Below are 8,874 nucleotides of genomic sequence, written 5' to 3'. Positions count from 1 at the left end.
AGTGATCATTAGTAATTTTGCTTTGTTGTTTTGAGATAGCAGAGAATGGCCTTGATCTTCTGACCTCACTGCCTCCATCTCTCAGGTACAGGGATGAAGGAAGGTATGTGCCACCACACTTGGTCCACTGGGGGGGGGAAGGGAGGGGCAGGGGGGGGGAACGGGACAGAAGCCAAAGCTTCATGGGGTTCAGGCAAGCACCGTAAACTAGCTGAGCTATATCCCAAGCCTGGGATTTTGTTTGTTTGTTTATTTATTTATCTTTCTTTTTATGATTTATTTACTTATTTCGTATGTAGTATTTTGCCTGCATGTATGACTGCACATCAGAAGAGGGCACCAGATTGCATTTTAGATGGTTGTGAACCACCATGTGGTGGCTGGGAACTGAACACAGGACCTCTGGGAGAGCAGCCAGTGCTCTTAACCTCCAGCCTTATTTTTTTTTCTTTACTTTTTTATTTCTTTACTTCTACTACTATTGATTTGTTAATACCTGTCTATTTCATTAAATAGTCCCATTAGTTATTTGCAATATTCCATTTAATTTTTTTACATGTAAAAAATTTAAATCACATTCACTCCTTGTTTGCTCTCTTTTGCCTCATTGCCCCCATGTATTCCCTCCCACTGTGCAAGGCAATGATTGAGGTAATGCCATCTTGCCCTGGTCCTGCTCTGATTTTATTTTGTGACTTCCTGGAGATTCATCCCTAGACATCCCCTCCCTTCCAAATAAAAACAGCAGCCACATCCAACTTGGTAGCACATTTGGGACTCTCCATGACTCTGACGACATCTGACCACAGTCCAGATGCATGACTAAACAACTCCAGAAGGTAACCAAATAGCTGCTATACAAGGTAATTCTGACCTATGCTTGGCATTGGTGTCGCTGTGGTTGGTTTGAGCTTTTTGCCTTTCAAAATGCTGTACCCAGAGCTCTAGCACCAAGACTTTTCTCAGGCCTGCTCTTGGTTGCAGGCTGAATGAAGGACTCTCTCTTCCTAATTGGCTAAATAACTGCTGTGGTCTAATTTTCTCATGTAATTCATGACACTAGCTGGTCCCCTTCTGCTTTCATGTCTTTAAACTTTTTATTTTTGTTTATGTGGGACAGAATGAGTTAGTGTTGTTTATAGGAGTGTGGGTAACTTATTTGTGGGCACACTACTAATGAAAATCTCTGTCCATCCACTAGTACTCATTAACTATCTGTAGGTCCTCAGAGAGTGGAGGGGCCTCATGATCCCTATGATGGAGAAATATTTCCTTTTACGTAGATACTTATTACCACTTTGCTGTAACACATGGGTTTTGGTATGTTTTATTGTTTGAAGAACTTAAAAATTTTCTTTTGATTTTTTTTCAATGATCAATTGGCCATTCAAGAGCTATGTTTTCTTCTCATGTATTTGTATACTTTATAAATTTCCTGTTGATTTATAGTTTTATCTCATTGTACACATAGAAGATACTTATTTTCAATCTCTTTTGAATTTGTTGAGACTTGTTTTGTGGCCTACCAGGATCTATTTCTTTCTTGTTGTATATGCATTTTTGTCTGCTGATGATAAGAATTTATATTCTGCTGCTGTTGGATGAAATTCTCTGTATATGTTAGGTCTGTTTGGAGTCTAGTGAAGTTTAGCTACTAGGTTCCTTTTTTCTCCCTTCCTCCTTCAGCACCTTCCTCCTTCCCTCTCTCCCTCCCTTCCTTCCTCCTTTCCTCCCTCTCTTCCATCTTTTGATATTCTAAGATACCTTTTTTTTTTTTTTTCCATCTGGATAGACAGATTCTTTATTACTTACTTTCTCTTGCTGTGACAAAAATATTCTTGAAACAAGCAAGTTAGGGAAGAAAAGGTTTATTTTGGCTTACAGTTCCAGAGGGATAGAGTCCATCATGGTGGGGGAGGCAGGGGAACAGGTAAGGAAAGTTTGGTGGCAGAGGCGGGAAGCTGGCTGATCACATTTTCGTTGTCATCCACAAAGCATAGAGAGAGACTAGGAGGGGGGGGGTGAAGCTACAAAGCCCATCTCCTGTGTTGTGCTTCATCAAATCTCCACTTTCCAGTTTCCACAAGCTGCCCAAACAGTGAACAATTACATGAGCCTAAGGGAGACATTTCACATGCAAATCACTATACTGTCCATTCACGAAAGAAAGTGTTTTCTTTGTATAACTAAATTTTCCAGTATTGGAATACACAAACACACACAAAACATGTGATGTACATATGTGATATAAATATATAATGTAAAACAATACAATATATAATGAATATAATTTCCTTTTGTTGAATTGATTTCTTTATCATTATGTAGTGATACAGTGATCTCCATTACGACTGAAAATTTCTGATAGAGGTAGAGTTACTCATTCTTTCTGTTTCCTTTAAATTTTCCTTACCACATTTATTCATTTATTTAGTTTATTCATTTGGAGAAAGGGAGTACATTCCACAGCATGCTTACGTTGGTCAAAGGAAAACTTATGGGAGTCAATAGGTACTGGGGGTTGAAGTCAAGTTGTTAGGCTTAGCAGCAAGCCCCCTTACCTACTGAGTTATCTTGCCAGCCCTTGCTCTGAGTTTCTATTCCTACTCCTTCATTTGCATTTTGTTCCTGTATCTAGGAGAAAGGAATTCTTGAAAGTGAATTATCGTTAGTGTAGCTTTTCTCTTTTAAATCAGTTCAGCTCAGTTGTATATTTTAATTGAGGGAGAAACTAAACATTTATATTGAAGGTTATTAACAATGTCTATCTTCTGGTTATTTTGTGTGTCCCTCAGTTCATCCTCTGTTCATTGTTTTGATGCTTTCTGGTATTGTTTTATATTTTAATCTCTCTCTTGTTGGTATATTTTCTACTTTGATGTGTTTTCAGAAGAGCAATTATTTTCTTTTGCTGGGGATGTTGGTTTCCCTTAAACAGCTGTCAAAGGGCCCTATTGAAGCATAGAACGTTCTTTCAGCTCTTGTTTTGTCTGAGAAAACATTTCTTGTTAATTTTTTGTTTTTGTTTTTTTTTTGAGACAAGGTTTCTCTGCATTGCTTTGGGTCCTGTCCTGGAACTCACTCTGAATACCAGGCTGGCCTCGAACTTACAGAGATCCGCCTGCCTCTGCCTCCCAAGTGCACCACCAATGCCCAGCCTCTTGTTAATTTTTAAAGAATGGGTTTTTAGGTATAATACCCTTGGCAGGAATCTTTCCTTTCCTTTCAATATATTATCATATATTTTTTTCTGGCCTCCGATATGTCTGAAGAGCAGTCTGTTAATTTAACAGATTACTTTAGAGGTGATTTGATGCTCATCTTACCATTTTTAGGATTCTTTGTATTGTGCTTTAGATTGTTGGGCTGCAGAGGGCTTGGAGAACATGATTTTAGAACAGATCAGTTTGGGGTTGCTTGAGATTCTTAGAGAGATGCATGTTTACATCTTCCCTGGGAGTTTGAAAGTTATCAGCAACAATATCTTTGACTGGAGCTTCCACACCTTTTCTCTTTCCTTCTTCTGGAATGACTGTCATGCAAAAGTTTGCTCACATAGTAGTAAGTCTCCAAAGTTTTGTTCATTAATATTCTTTCCTTAAAAAAAAAAAGACATAAACAAAGACATACCCATTTTTCCTCTATGTGATTGGATGACTTCAAAGGACCTACATTCCAGGCCCCGCATGTGCTTCTCTTCCTCTTTTTCTCCATTCCTTTCTGCCCCAGCCTTTCTTTCAGGCTTGCTGTATATCCCACACTGCCCTCGGTCTTGAAATCCTCCTGCCTTAGTGTGTGGAATGCTGGGATGACAGGCATGTGCAACCCAGCTGGCAAAACATTCTTTTGTCTGCTAATCTTGTCGAGGCTATCAGCTGTATTTATTTCATTTATTGAGTTATCTAGCTTCAAGATCTCTGATTTGTTCTATCGGATTGTGTTCTCTTTGCTGAATTTCCTACACATGTCATGTGTTGTCTTCCAGCTGTCATGGAATTATCTGTGTGTGTTTTCCTGCGTTTTGTTTTCTTTCAAATAATTATTTGAATTATTTTTCAGGTGATTCGTCAATTTATTTGGGTCTGTTGCTATAGAATAATGGTGTACCCATGGCTGCATCCTGTTGTGTATTTTTAGTCTTCTTGAGTGTATACCTTGGTATTATGTGTCTGGTAGTTGAGTTACCTCTATTAATTTTATAGAGTGGCTTTCATAGTCCAGGGCTTTTAGCAGGCAATGTGTCTTAAACACCTGGTTGGGTGTGCCTGGTTTTAGTTCCAGATGTGTGCACTTAAGTGCAGGGTCAATATATCAGCTTCAGCTATAATCAAGTTGGTGATGACTGCAAGGGTCTTAGTGGCCTGAGCTGTAGACATTATGGGGGCACTCTGCCAGGTGGGATTCAGTTTGTTTAAGTGGGTTTGGTTCATGGCAGTGCCAAGCTTAGTGTACCTAGTCTCTGTGTACATGTGCATGGATATACAATGTACCCATCAATTTTTAGGGTCATGTGTAGAAGCATACTGATATGCCCAGGTGGTTATAATACAGTGCCCAGTAGCAAGACTGGATGAATATCAGGATTGGAAAGCTACTTATGGGTCTTCTAGAGGTTGGCCTTTCCAGAGAATTCTGCCTGGCTGCTCCTGGGAGATAAAAGTCTGGTTTTTTTGGGTTTTAGTGAACTATGATACAAAGAATAGGCATTGTAATTTAAAAATCAGCATGAGAGAGAAAGACTCTATTTGACTCCACAGGGAAGATGAGGTCCTCTGGGAGGGATCATCAAAATCTTTCAAGTTATTTGGAGTAGGGACTAGGCCCTCCCTCCTCTCTCTAGGCTAAGGAATTATCCCTCCATGGGGAATGTGCTCCCAAAGTCCTTTTGTTCACCAGGGATACATCCTGGTTCTACTGTCAGAGGTCCCATAGACTGCCTAGGCCTTCTAACTGAGACCCATGTTCAGGGGGTCTGCGTCCATCCAATGCTGGTTTCCCAGCTATCAGTCTTGGGGTCCATTAGCTCCCCCTTGTTCAGATCAGCTGTCTCTGTGGGTTTCTGTAGCTTGGTCTTGACCCCTTTTCTTATCACTCTTCCCTCTCTGCAACTGGATTCCAAGAGTTTGGCTCAGTGTTTAGCTGTGGGTGTCTGCTTCTGTTTCCAACAGCTACTACATGAAGGTTCTAGGACGACATATAAGTTAGTTATCAATCTCATTATCAGGGAAGGGCATTTAAGGTAGCCTCTCCATTGTTGCTCAGATTGTTAGTTGGGGTCAGCTTTGTAGGTCTCTGGACATTTCTCTAGCGTCAGTTTTCTCTTCAGACCTATAAAGGCTCCCTCTATTATGGTATTTATTTATTTATTTATTTATTTATTTATTTATTTATTTATTTATTGCTCTCATCTATTTGTTCCCTGACTCAATGTTCCTGGTCCCATGTTCTCCTCTCCTCTCCTTCTCTTTCTCTTAACTACCTTTCCACTCACTGCCCCACTCCCACTCCCAATATGCTCAGGAGATCTTGTTCTTTTCCCCTTCTGTGAGGGACCTTGTATGAATTTCTTAGGTTCCTCCTTGTGTCCTAGTTTTTCTGGCGGTGTGAATTATAGGCTGGTGATCCTTTGCTTTATGTCTAAAATCCATATATGAGTGAGTACATACCATGTTTTTCTTTTTGTGACTGGGTTACCTCACTCAGTATGGTTTCTTCAGGTTCTATCCATTTGCCTGCAAATTTCAAGATTCTGTTGGTTTTTTTTCCGATGAGTAGTATTCCATAGTGTAAATGTACCACATCTTCTTTATCTATTCTTCAGTTGAGGGGCATCTAGGTTGCTTCCAGGTTCTTGTTATTACAAATAATGCTGCTATGAACATAGTTGAACAGATGTCTTTGTTGCATGGATATGGATCATGTGGGTATATGCCTAAGAGTGGAATTGTCGGGTCCCGTGGTAGACTAATTTTCTCGAGGAACTGCCATACTGAACTCCAAAATGGCTGTACAAGTTTGTACTCCCACCAGCAGTGGAGGAGTGTTTCCCCTTTCTCTACATCCTCTCCAGCATAAGCTCTCATTGGTGTTTGTAATTTTAGCCATTCTGACAGGAGTAAGATGGTATTCAGAGTTGTTTTGATTTGTATTTCCCTGATGGCTGAGGATGTTAAGTACTTTCTTAAGTGTCTTTTAGCCATTTTAGATTCATCTATTGAGAATTCTCTATTCAGTTCTGTACCCCATTTTAAAATAGGGTTATTTGGTGTTTTGTTGACTAGTTTCTTGAGTTCTTTGTATATTTTGGAGATTAGCCCTTTGTCAGATGTGGGGTTGGTGAAGATTCTTTCCCAGTCTTTGGGCTGCCGTTTGGTCTTGTCGACTGTGTCCTTTGCCTTACAGAAGCTTCTCAGTTTGAAGAGGTCCCATTTATTGTTGATATCAGTGTCTGTGCTCCTGGAGTTATGTTCAGGAATCGGTCTCCTGTACCAATTTGTTCAAGGGTACCTCCTATTTTCTCTTCTAAAAGGTTCAGTGTGGCTGGATTTATGTTGAGGCCTTTGATCCATTTGGACTTAAGTTTTGTGCATGGAGATAGACATGTGTGTATCTGCAGTCTTCTTCACATCAGCATTAGGAGAAAGGGAATGGGAAAAGGAGGGAGGAGAGTGGGAAGAAGGCCTCTGGGATGGGAGCAACAGAAGAGAAAAGGGGGAGGGGAGCAGAGAGATAGGTGGAGGAGGAGGAGAGGGGAGCAGAGGGGAGCAGAGAGAGAGAGAGAGAGAGAGAGAGAGAGAGAGAGAGAGAGAGAGAGAGAGAGAGGAGGTGGTAGGGCTCTTTTAAAAGGGAACATAGTGAATATACACAGGTGGTGCTCTTGGTGGCTGCAGCTGAGGACATATCCTGTCAGAACTCCAGGGGCAGGCCAGTACAGAAACCTGAATTGAGGTTTATTTGGGGGAAAAGTCATTTACATAAGAAACCGATGACCTGCAAGTTTCCTCTTCAAGGATCCACACTCAGGCTGCTCTCCACGACCTGACCAACCAGAACCAGGGGCCCCAGACCTAGCCTCCCCTCCCCCACTCCCCCATCACATTCACATCTGTGACCAAGCCCAAGTGGGTGTGGTCAGTGCTACAGGTGCGGCAGCGTGGGTATCTCACTACACCGGAAAGTTAACAGTAGGGTCTTTATAAAGGCCCCTTTTGGGGCTTCAGTGAGCTATACTACACAGAGCAGGTTCAGCGTGGGTATCACTACACCGGAAAGTTAACAGTAGGGTCTTTATAAAGGCCCCTTTTGGGGCTTCAGTGAGCTATACTACACAGAGCAGGTTCTTTTGGTTCTTTTGGTGGGGACCTCAGGAGAATGTATGGGGTTTCTTGGTTCCCTCCTAGCAGCAAGCCACTCGGGAAAGGCCACTGAGTTGTTTCTGAGGCTCATGGGCTGCTGTTTCCCGGGGTCTATGGGCCACTAGGATCAGGACTGATGGCCCAGCTTTTTCCTGGAGTCAATACTGTGTGAGTGTGACTATCTGGATGCTTCCAGAGAAACATCATAATAAATAGGGGAACTTGGCTGTTTTCTGGGGTCACTTGGCAATTTTCCGAACAAAAGAGGGTGAGTACAGTTATTAAACTCTTTCCTGGAAGGCTGCTTTCAGGCAGGCTAGGCAGCTCAGCACAGGCCAATTGGGCCTCTCTGTGGTGAGAGAGCATGGGTGGGAACTCCTGTCTGGTTCATGATCTAAGTCAGCAGAGCTGCTATGGCATCTGTTTACCCACCCTAGCTTAAGTCACCCTCATTCTATCTCTATATCCATCTCAGTATCTTTCTATCCATCTCTGTTTTAGGTGACCACAGGTAAAAGATAAGTTGGAGTAGAAGAGATACTGTGAGTAGCTGGCTGGCTCAAAGAGGCCCGAGGAAGGACAAAAGGGAGCAAAGGTAGTAATGAGGTAAGCGATCCCCTTGCCTTCCCTGTGACACAGACAAATGGAAGTTGTGCTTTGAACCCAGGAGAATTGCATCTCTGTGACTGAATCAGCAAGAAAAGCGAATGACTGAAAAGGTGGTCAGGGGTGGCCTTGGTGTGATCAGAAAGGTACTTGGCACCCCCTGGTATCAATGACAAGTGTGTTCCTACCCTCTAACAGGAGCAAAGGCAGAAGAGTTATCTGGAAACTAGAGAGAGGGTGGCCCAGGGGCTAGCCTGCTGTCTTTCTGGATTCTTCTTTGTTTTTGGCAGAGTTTTGTAGAAATTCTGACTCCTTCCATGCAGTTCTCATCTGAACTTCCCGGATGTTTCCTGTTCCCTTGCCTCGTCTGTTTAGTTTTTCTTTGCAGCAAGGTTGAGGTCCTCACAACCTCTCCTCTCCTCTAGGTAGGGTGTTTCCAACCTGTGTCTTAATACGAGATCTCCTTTTTCAAGTTCATTTTCTTGTTCACAACTCCTCCCTGCCATTCTCAAACGCACCAGCACATTAGAGGTCAACAGACTATGCTCTTTGGAAGGATAAGGCTTCTTTTGTGAACTGAAGTTCCCTGAGAAACCATGCTGTGTTCAAGATTCTACAAGGCCAATGGACTGATCAGAACTGCAGAGAGCTGGAATGTAGATTCTGAGCCAAATTATCTTGGGCTATCTTTAGCCTCCTTAATAGCCTCCCCTTTTTTCTTTTTTTCTTTCCCACATCCGTGCCTGACACATCATCCTTTAAAGTATCAGGGTCAACCTTTGGAAAATATCAGTCTAGCAGATCAGTAGCTTCCACCAACTCCAAAGCTGAGAATACCATTGAATAACATCTGAAACCTGTTCATATGCTTTGCTATTATAATGTGTCTACCTGATGCTGTCACCAGTGAACC

The sequence above is a fragment of the Phodopus roborovskii genome, unplaced genomic scaffold (assembly GCF_943737965.1).
Source record: "Phodopus roborovskii unplaced genomic scaffold, PHOROB, whole genome shotgun sequence".
Taxonomy (NCBI): domain Eukaryota; kingdom Metazoa; phylum Chordata; class Mammalia; order Rodentia; family Cricetidae; genus Phodopus; species Phodopus roborovskii.
The sequence above is the reverse complement of the archived record's forward strand: the minus strand, read 5'-3'. Positions refer to the sequence as shown.